The sequence below is a fragment of the Halichoerus grypus genome, chromosome 2, assembly GCF_964656455.1.
Source record: "Halichoerus grypus chromosome 2, mHalGry1.hap1.1, whole genome shotgun sequence".
Classification (NCBI taxonomy): Eukaryota; Metazoa; Chordata; class Mammalia; order Carnivora; family Phocidae; genus Halichoerus; species Halichoerus grypus.
The window spans coordinates 125462747-125472768 of record NC_135713.1 but is presented as its reverse complement, the minus strand read 5'-3'; the positions used below and the strand labels follow the sequence as shown (position 1 = coordinate 125472768).

General features: G+C 46.1%; 1 pseudogene; it reads right to left on the bottom strand.

Moving 5' to 3' along the window:
* Nucleotides 1-848: 848 nt before the first annotated feature.
* LOC144380915 (large ribosomal subunit protein eL29 pseudogene) lies at nucleotides 849-9599 on the bottom strand (annotated as a pseudogene).
* Nucleotides 9600-10022: the final 423 nt, after the last annotated feature.

The following is a 10022-nucleotide window of genomic DNA, read 5'->3' as shown; positions in this document are numbered from 1 at the left end:
TTAGCTTGTTACAATCACCTCTTCAATTTATGATTGAGATTATAATTATTCTGTAAATCAGTTGGGGAAAATTTAACATCATTATATTATTCAGTGTTTCAGTTCATCAACATGGTCTCTCTCTCTCCCGTTACTGTCTTTACTGTCTCACATTTAGAGTTCTCTTCAGAGAGATCTTGTGTATTTTACTGCTTTTATTCCTGGGCACTTTAAAAGATGCTGTTGTAGGGGTGCCTGGGCAGCTCAGTTGGTTAAGCATTGAGTCTTGTTTCAGCTCAGGTCCTGATCTTGGGGTCATGAGATCAAGTTCTGCGACAGCTCTGTGCTGGGTGTGGACTCTGCTTATGATTCTGTCTCTCCCTCTGTGCCCCTTCACTCTTCCCCCATGTGTGCTCTCTGCCCTCTCAATAAACAAATAAATAAAATAAATAAAGCTACTGTAAATGGTATCTTTCAAAAAACTTTTTTTTTTAAAACTGTGCTGGTATGTAGAAATATAATATTGTTGTACTATTTTTTTTTAAATCTAGTAGCCTTGCTAAACCCTCATAAATTTTAATAATGTATCTTATGTATTCATTTAAATTTTTCCCTATATAATCATATAAACTTGTTTCTTTCTTTCAGATCCTTATCCTGTCTATTTAATTTCTTGTCCTATTAATCTGGCTAGGAGCACAGTGTACAGGGCTGAATGGAAGTGTCTTGTTCCCTATCTGAAAGGGAACACTTTTTTTTTTCTTGCCGCAGGTTTATTTGTATAAATAGCACAGGACACCAGCCCCATGCAGACAGAAGCTAAGGGGTCACACCAGTCCTTCCGTCCTCACATTGGCAGACGGAAGCTTCTACGCTGGAGGCTTTGTGGGGGCCTGGGAAACTTTGGGAACCTGAGCCACACCGAGGAGGGGCTGGAGCTGGAGTCAAAGCTGCACCCTGGGCCTTGGTTTGAGCCTTGGCCTTTGGCCAGCAGAGCCTGAGACCCTTGGCGATGTGGGCATGAGCACATTTCCCGAGCTTTGGGTGAGCGATGTAGGCAAGTTGATTGAACTTGTGGCTGCAAACCTTTGGGATCTTGGGCTTGACCTCCTTGAGCTTGATGAGGCCCTTGACAGCCTTGGCATGTGCACTCATGGCCTTGGCGTTGTTGGCCTGCATCATCTTTAGGCCCTTCTTGTCGTGCTTCTTGGCAAAGCTCAGGAACTTGGGGTCTACCCCCTTAAGAGATTCATATCTTTGTGACCAAGGTTTCTTGATGCCGTTTCTGGGCCGTTTTCATGACTGGTTATGCATGGTGTGGTTCTTGAACTTGGCGTGTCACACCGAAGCCCCCTCCTGAAGTGCCTCGGACCAGAAGAGGACGAGCTGAAGGGGACCACTTTCAATGTTTTACCATGAAGAATGTTTTCTGTAGATTTTCTCGTCAATTAAGAAAGTTTCTGCTTCGCAAGAGGAAACCATGAATGTGAATGAATTTAGAATTTTTATCAGTGCTTTTACTACATCTGTTGAAATGCTCTCGTTTTTCCTCCTTTAATCTGATATTGTAGTAAATCACACCAGTCATTTTTTCCTAATGTTCAATCAGTTTTGCATTTCTAGGATTAATCCCACTTGATCATAATGCATTCTTTTTCTAAGCTGCTGGATTCAGTTTGCTGATATTTTGCTTAGGATTTTGGTGCCCGTATTGTCAGTAAACGAGGCTAATAATTTTCCCTCTCTTGAATTGATCCTGTTGGGTTTTGGTATGAAAGAGTTATTCCAGCATCACAAAATGAGTTGGAAATTATTTGGCTCTCTTTCTACTCTTTGGATGTGTTTGGGTAAATAGGTGTTCTATCTCCCTTAAATGTTTGTTAGCATTCATTAGCGACACCATCTGGGCCTAGAAGTTTTGAAATGTTTAAAAATGTCGAGGTAATGGTAGTTTCATTTAGAGTTGTAAGAAATAATACACCGTGGTCCTGTGTACTCTTGCCCCAGCTTGCTCCAAAGGTAACACTTGCAAAACCCCAGTGCAATACCACAACCAGGGGATTGACACGGATACAACTAAGACACTGTATTTCCATCCCTGCAAGAGTTGCACGTTGTCCTTTTAAAGCTACTCCCAGTTTCCTTCCACCCTTGAACGCTTTTTAAATCTTTGACGACTGTTCATCTGTTCTCCATTTTTATAATTTTGCCATTTCAGGAATGTTATATGAGCAGAATCATATAGACGGTTGGCAATCTTATTGACCTTGGCACTGAGCATAATTCTCTGGAGACTCATTCAGAGTTGTGGCATGTGTCGGGAGTGTTTTCATCTATACTGCTGGGCGGAGTTCCCCGTGTGGGCGTACTAGTTTGTTGAATTGTTCACCTGTTCAGGAACATCTGAGCCACTTCCAGTTTTGGGCTGTTTTGAATAAAACTGCATTGAACATCTGTAAATGGGTTTTTGTGTGAAGATAAGTCTTTGTTTCTGTGGGATAAATGCCCAGGAGTGTAATTATTGGGTCCTATGGTAGCATATGCTGATTTAAAAAAGCCAGAGTGCTCAGCTGTGTTCTGGAGTAGCTGCCCCACCTGACATCCCCCTGCAGTGTGAGTGATCCAGTGTTGCCGCCGCCCCGGGACCGTTCGGTTGTCTCTAGGTCTTACTTTAGCAGAGTGGGATTTTAGCAATCCTCAAAGGCGTATCGTGATGTTTCATTGTGGTTTCCATTTGTACTTCCCTTTTGGCTAATGATGCCCATCTTTTCACGTGTTTATTTCCTATCTGTATATCCTCTTTGGCGAAAGGTGTTAGAATTTTAGAATTCATGTCCTTTGCACATTTTCCAATTGCATTGCTTGCTAGTTTACTATTGACTTTGACTACTATTGTATTCTAGATGCTAGTCTTTTGTTGGATGGATGGTTTGCAAGTGTTTTCTCCCTGTCTATAGCTTGTGTTTTCATTCTTTTTTTTTTTTTTTTTTTAAAGATTTTATTTATTTGACAGAGAGAGGAAAGGGAGAGAGAGAGCGAGCGAGCACGAGCAGGGGGAATGGCAGGCAGAGGGAGAGGGAGAAGCAGGTCCCCGCTGAGCAGGGAGCCCGATGCAGGACTCAATCCCAGGATCCTGAGATCATGACTGAGCCACCCAGCTTAACCGACTGAGCCACCCAGGTACCCCTGTCTTTTCATTCTTCTAACAGTATCTTTCACACAGTAAAAGGTTGTAATTTTGATGAGTTCTAGTTTATCACGTTTCCATTCGTGGATTATGTTTTTGGTGTCAGAAGGTCCTGAAGGTGCCCTAGGTACTGATGAGTTTCTACTGTTTTTTTTTTTTTTTTTTAAGTTTTGTGTTTATCTTTAACATTTAAGTCTATGATCTGTTTGGACTTAATTTTTCTATAAGATGTGAGATGTAGGCTGAGGTGGTTCTTCTTCTCCTCCATCTCCCTCTTCTTCCTTCTTCTTCCTCTCCGTTCTGTCCTTCTCCTCTCTTTCCTCTCCTTCACTTCTCCTTCCTCTCCTCCTCCTCTCCTTCCTCCTCCTCCTCCTTTCTCTTTCTTCATCCTCTCCTTCTTCCTCTTCCTCCTCCTCTTAGAAAAATCCAATTGCTCTAGAATTGTTTGTTGAAAAAGGCTGTCTTTCCTCCATTGAATTGCTTTTGCACCTTTGTCAAAATTCAGTGATGAGAGCATTTCTAGTTACATTGCCTCATTCCCAATTATATCAGCCAGGGTCCAATCAGGAGGCTGAATCTGTACCATTTGAACAGCAGAAATTTATATAAAGAATTCCTAAGTAGTGTCAGGTGGTTAACTACTAAAAGAGGTTTAAGAGGATTTTATGGAATCCCAAGGTACCAAGTGCAGAAAAGTTGCTAATACCCTCATGCAGAGGAAGAGAGGACCATGAAGGAACTGGGGACTTAGGAAGGCATGCCCCATCCATCCATGAAGGCTAACATTCACATCGTTTCAAGGAAGGCATAGGTATTCTAGGGACTCACAGTCTCCTAGCGCTGAAGATGCTTGCTAGAGGCAGCGAGCCAGGACTGTTGGTTTGCCAGATGGGGAGACAGTTGCCTGAGGGTGTGTGTGGAGCTGTAGCAGAAGGGGCTGCTAGGCTGTGAGAGTGTGGGCTGAGGGCACAGTGTTCCAGGTGAGGACGTGGCCTGGGCGTACCTGCCAGTGCAGCTGGGCTTGTGTGCGAGGGCTGCTGATGTGAGACCAACAAGTCTTTCCCACTCTAGTCCTCTGCTCAAGAAGAAAGGCGCAGTGGACTCCGAAAGGACAGTGCCTTCTTGCCACTACTGATGCCCACCATCCCCCCCAGCTCACTGTACATAAAGCATAACCCAGAGGCAGCTGACGTGTAGGACGGGTTTGCAGAGTTCACGCCCATTTCACAAAGCAGGGGAAAGAAGCGGGCAAACCACAAACTGATCCCTGGCATACCAGTCTCAAGGGAAGGTGAGTTAGGGTTCTCCAGAGAAACAGAACCAACAGAATGTATGTAGGAATGTGGCTAGGTTTCTCTTTTTCTGTCTCTCTTTCTAAAGGAATTGGCTCACATGATTGTGGAGGCTGGCCACCTGAAAATATGCCAGGTAGGCTGATAGGCTGGAGACCCAGGAAGAGTTTATGCTGCAGTTTGAGTCCAGAGGCAATTGGCCGACAGAATTCCCTCTCCTTCTAAGGAGGTCACTCTTTTTTCTATTAAAGCCTTCATCTGATTAGGTGAGGCCCACCCACACTGTGAAGGGTAATCTGTTTTACTCAGTCTACTGATTTAAATGTTAATCTCATAACATATACCTTTACAGAAACATCTAGGACAATGTTTGACCAAATACCTGAGTACCGTGGCCTAGTCAAGTTGACAATGAAATTAATGATCACAGAAAGCACTCAGTCTTTCACTGTTAAATATGCTCTTAGCTCTAAGTTTTTTGCAATTGCCCTTTATCAGGCTGAGGATGCTTCTTTATGTTCCTTGATTGCTGAGAGTTTTTTGTTTTTATCATGATTAGTTGTGGAAGTTTATCAAGTTCTTTTTCTGCTTCTATGGACACAATCACGTGCTTTTTCTATTTTTATTTCGTTAATATGGTAAATTACATTGATTTTCAAATGTTAATCCAATCTTGCAGTTTAGGATAAATCTTACTTGATCATGATGTATTATTTTATTTGTATATAATTGGATTAGAATTGTTAAGATTTTGCTAAGGAGATCTGTATCTATGACCTTGTTCTCGAGAGATTAATAGTGTGTGTGTGTTTGTTGTAATGTTTTCTTGTCCAATTTGGTATCTAGATAGTGCTTGCCTCATAGAACAGTTGGGAAGTGTTCTCCCCTATTTTTCTGGAAGAATTTTTGTAGAATTTTATAGAATTTATATAATTTCTTAAATATTTGGCAGATGTACCAATGAAACTATCTGACCTAGAATTTTCTTTGTAGAAGATTTCCATTTGTGAATTAATTTTCTTCCCTAGATGTGGAGCTATACAGGTAACCTATTTCTTCTTGAGTGAACTTTGGTCACTTGTCAATTTTGAGAATCTGAAGACATAAATGTGAGTTTATATCAATATTTCCAATATGTATTTAAATTATAGAGTTTTCCATGAAGTTTTTTTGAGATAACACTTTTATCTCTTTTCTTGTGTGTTAACATAAATCCTGTGGAAGTTTTGTTGTTGTTTTTTTTAAGATTTATTTATTTATTTTAGAAAGAGAGCACGAGAGGGAGAGGGAGAGAGAATCTCAGACTCCACTTTGAGTGCAGTCCGACGCGGGCTAGATATCACGACCCTGAGATCACCGTATGAACTGAAACCAAGAGTCCAATGTCCAACTGACTGTGCCACCCAGGGCTCCCCCTGTGGAAGTTTCTAATGTTGCTCACTGATGTTACGCTTTTTTCTTTTTTAAGATTTTATTTATTTATTTGACAGAGAGAGAGGGCACAAGCAGGGGGAGCGGCAGGCAGAGGGAGAGGGAGAAGCAGGCTCCCTGCTGAGCAGGGAGCCCAACGCGGGGCTCGATCCCAGGACCCTGGGATCATGACCTGAACTGAAGGCAGACGCTTAACCAACTGAGCCATCCAGGCGCCCCACTGATGTTATGCTTTGAGCTGCGTGTGGATATGTGAGGGACTGAACTTCTTGACCCTTGTGCTTGGATATAGTTCAGGCCAATGACTTGTAAGGAGAAATAATGTATTTTTACTTCCACACTAGATTACTTAATGGATGATTCTAGTGTCAATTCTCTTTTTCCCAGCCTCAGAATTTGTGGAAATGTATTGAGATAGAGTTTTTATCAGCTTTGGTCCTTGGGAAACTGTAACAAACAGAGCATTCTGACAACCTCTCCTTAGATGTATGGCATGTGCAAGAAGTAAATCTTGTTGTTTGAGGCCACTGAGGGTGTGAAGTTGATTGTTATTGCAGCAAAATCTCCTTTCCTGATGGATACCGTTTCATATTAGCTTTATCCTGCTAAATACATGAGATAGCTTCAGAAGAACAATAAAAATAATAGTAATAAGAATATATCATTATAATAATAAATATAGTACCTATACCATTCTAATAATATTATTAGTAATAAAACTACTGGGTGAGGCTTAATATTTTTTTTGCAGTTCTTTTAGCTCTTAGTATGACCTACTCCTACTAAGGATGAGCAACATATTGTGCCTGAGTATCTTGAAATGATCATTTTCCTTTTTTTTTAGGAGGCTTCAAAAAAGGTCATTTACTGCATCACCCTCGCATCAAATTCTTCTTTGTTTTTAAAGATTTATTTATTTGAGAGAGAGAGAGCACGAGTGGGGAGGAAGGGCAGAGACAGGGAGAAGCAGACCCCCCACTGAGCAGGGAGCCAGATGTGGGGCTGGATCCCAGGACCCTGGGATCATGACCTGAGCCAAAGGCACACACTTGACTGACTGAGCCACCCAGGCACCTGATCATTTTCTTTTTGTGATGATGTCACCCATTTTGTATATCGCTGAGAGGTCTTTAAACTGATTTGAGGCTTAAGGTTTGTTTTTTTTTTAAGATTGATTTATTATTTATGAGAGAGTGAGAGTGGGAGGAGGGGCAGAGGGAGAGGAAGAGAGAGAATTCCAAGCAGACTCCTGGCAGAGCGCAGAGTCCCACGTGGGGTGGGGGTGGGGGGATTGATCTCATAACCTTGAGATGATGACCTGAGCGGAAATCAGGAGTTGGACGCTTAACCCACTGAGCCATCCAGGCGGCACGAGGGTTAAGGTTTTTTGAGCCATGTGGGTGGTTTGAGTGTGGTCTGCAGATGGGATTACCAGCTTTCAGGTCCCTCCCCCAACCCTCCCTGCCCACTCAGTGCTAAAGCAGCTTTCCTCCCAGCTCCCTGGGGTTGGGGGGGCAACTAGTAGACTTCTAGTTCACCCTTCGCCCAGGGTGTAGCCCTTTGAGGCCCCTGCCCTCTGTGGGAGTGGGGCTCCCATCAGACCCCCACCTCCAGTAGGTCCTGCCCATGCCCTCACGAGGCTGTGGGACAGAAAGCCGAGTTGACCCGGAGAGCCGAGTGCTCTCTGGAAGCTGGGGGACTCCCAGCCCTGCTCCCGTTGGTGGTTCTCACTCTCTTCCTGCCTTCTTGCTGTTCAGGGTATTCTCTTAAAAAAAATTTCTTCTCCTACATATATTTTTTAAGATTTTATTTATTTATTTAACAGAGAGAGAGCACAAGCAGGGGGAGAGGCAGAGGGAGAGGGAGAAGCAGGCTCCCCGCTGAGCAGGGAGCCTGATCCCAGGACCCTGAGATCATGACCCCAGAGGAAGGCAGCTACTTAACTGGCTGAGCCACCCAGGCGCCCGTCTCCTATATTTTTAATGGTAGAATGGTTTGGGGTCCTCGGATCCGCCACGTGTGCAGGGAGGGAAGGCTGACCCTTGTTTCCGAGGTGGGAGTCCGTGAGACGTTTCTCCGCGATGCCATCACCCCCGGCAGGTGTGGTTTCCGTCCTCCAGCTGTGTGGGAAGGAGTGAGCCTGCTCAGCGGCGTCGTCAGCGCCGAGAGTCTCCCTCACGGGCCCCTAGTCCCCGACCGTGCGAGTCCTCCTCGCCTGGCCCGCCCCACCGGGAGCCAGAGCGGATGGGAGGCCACCGGCCCTGCCTCCGCCTCCTGAGTGGGTGTCACTGTTAGATTTGTCTTCTCAGTGCAGAGGGATGCACTCACCTGTATGCATGTAACACAGAAGTCGAAATTTTAGAAAATACAAACAACAAACCAACCTGTAGAAAAAAACCCAGGTCTGCTTATGATCCCAGAATTCAGGGATGAAGGCCTGGGTGTTTCCTCTCCCTAGCTATTCTTTTACAAAAATGCGAGTATCCAGCGTGCGTTTTCTTCAATCCCGAAGCAGTATCAGTGTGGTTCCCTGGCAGTGTGTGAGCAGGTGCTGATCAAGATGGCCCTGGGGCTTTCAGAAAGCTTGATCAGTGTGAGCATAGACTGGGGCTCCTTTGGGGTTTCCCGGGCTCTCTGTGAGTCAGACTCTCTTGTGCCCCAGGGATGCTGAAAAGTCTCCTTCTTGTAGGTCTGTCTTGGGGCGGGGGGCGTTCCGCCTGCTGCACAGTGTGGGTCCTGTTGGTGGTCACTTGACATCTCTTCTTCCTGGGCTGCTCACTGCTGCTCACTCTGCTCACTGTTGCCCATTGTCCCTTGTCTGGCACCTGCATTTCACTTGGGCATGAAGCTGTGGCTTGAGAAGATGAGCTTCCGTGGCCAGTGGCCCTGGAGAAGTTGGAGCTAAGGAAGCAAACGCATTTTCTTTGGGCAGATAAGATGATAACTTTGTGCACATCAGGCAATAACCGTCTGGACTTAATAATACAATGTACTATTTTTTGCATAAATAACATTTATTTTTACAACTTTGATAATAATTTTAGATGCATGCATAGCCAGGTGTGGCTAAGAGACTTGTGGCTCTGGGACCCTCTGCTAGCTACCCTCCAGTTTTCTCTCATGGCCCACCAGCCCCTGCATGTTGGGGTATTTGGACCCAAGCCTGTCTTAGTCCTCCTTCTCAGCCCCCCTGGGGCCTGGGTATGCCTTACTTCTCAGATCCCTCTCTCGTATGGATATTCCTTTCCTCCCAGAAGCCCATTCTCCAGCCTTGTCTGGGTTTGCCCCCCCCCCCCCGCTTTGTGCAGTCCCAGCTTGTTTGGACACCCCACTGGTTCTTGTCTCCTGCCCCCGTAGCTCCTTGTAGGAGCTCGTCTCTGGTCTTCAGAATCCCAGGGCTCTGTGCTCATAGGAGAGGATCTGGACCATGGCCCTGTGTCAGCCTCTACCTGCCTCCTCTAGGGGGAGCTGCTTCCTCTTTCTTGGCTCAGACAGGCCTTGGTGACGCCCTGTGGACACTTTCCCCTGGAGCAGAGTGATCCCAGCTTCGGGCATCTGGGTCCTGGATGCGCGCCCACCGTTGGGCAGTATCTCTCTTTCCCTCTCCCACTTAGCGTGGACGCTCGGAGTGCCCAGGGCCCCGGCTGCAAGATGGTCTCCAGCGCCCAAAGGATGCTCTCTATCTCCACGGCTGCCCGGTGCCGCGCCATGCCGCCCCTTCACCTCGGCCTCCCTTCATGCGGCTGTCCGCCCTGTGCTGCCGGCGTTTCTGCTCTTCTCTCCTGGGTCAGCCCTTCGTTCCTGTCGTTCCTGTCGGCAGGCGGGCTCTCACCCCGCTGTTCCTCCCTCGGGCCTTCCAGTGACTCCCATTTCACTTCATCCGGAAAGCCTTTCCAGACCACGTCCCCTAGCATGTCCCCTCATGGATCCTGTGTGCCAGTGGTTCTTCTTGGGTCCATTTGGTTCCTGCTGACTGTGGGCTCCGTGGGGGCAGGCCCGGGGTTCAGAGATGGTTTTGGAAAACGGTGGCTGAGCACGAGAGTGGCTGCATGGGGAAGGCTGTGAAGGTGAGCTTGTTGTGGGCCGAGCCGAGGAGTCTGTCCTCCGAGGCCTCCCCAGCCTGGCTGCATGGG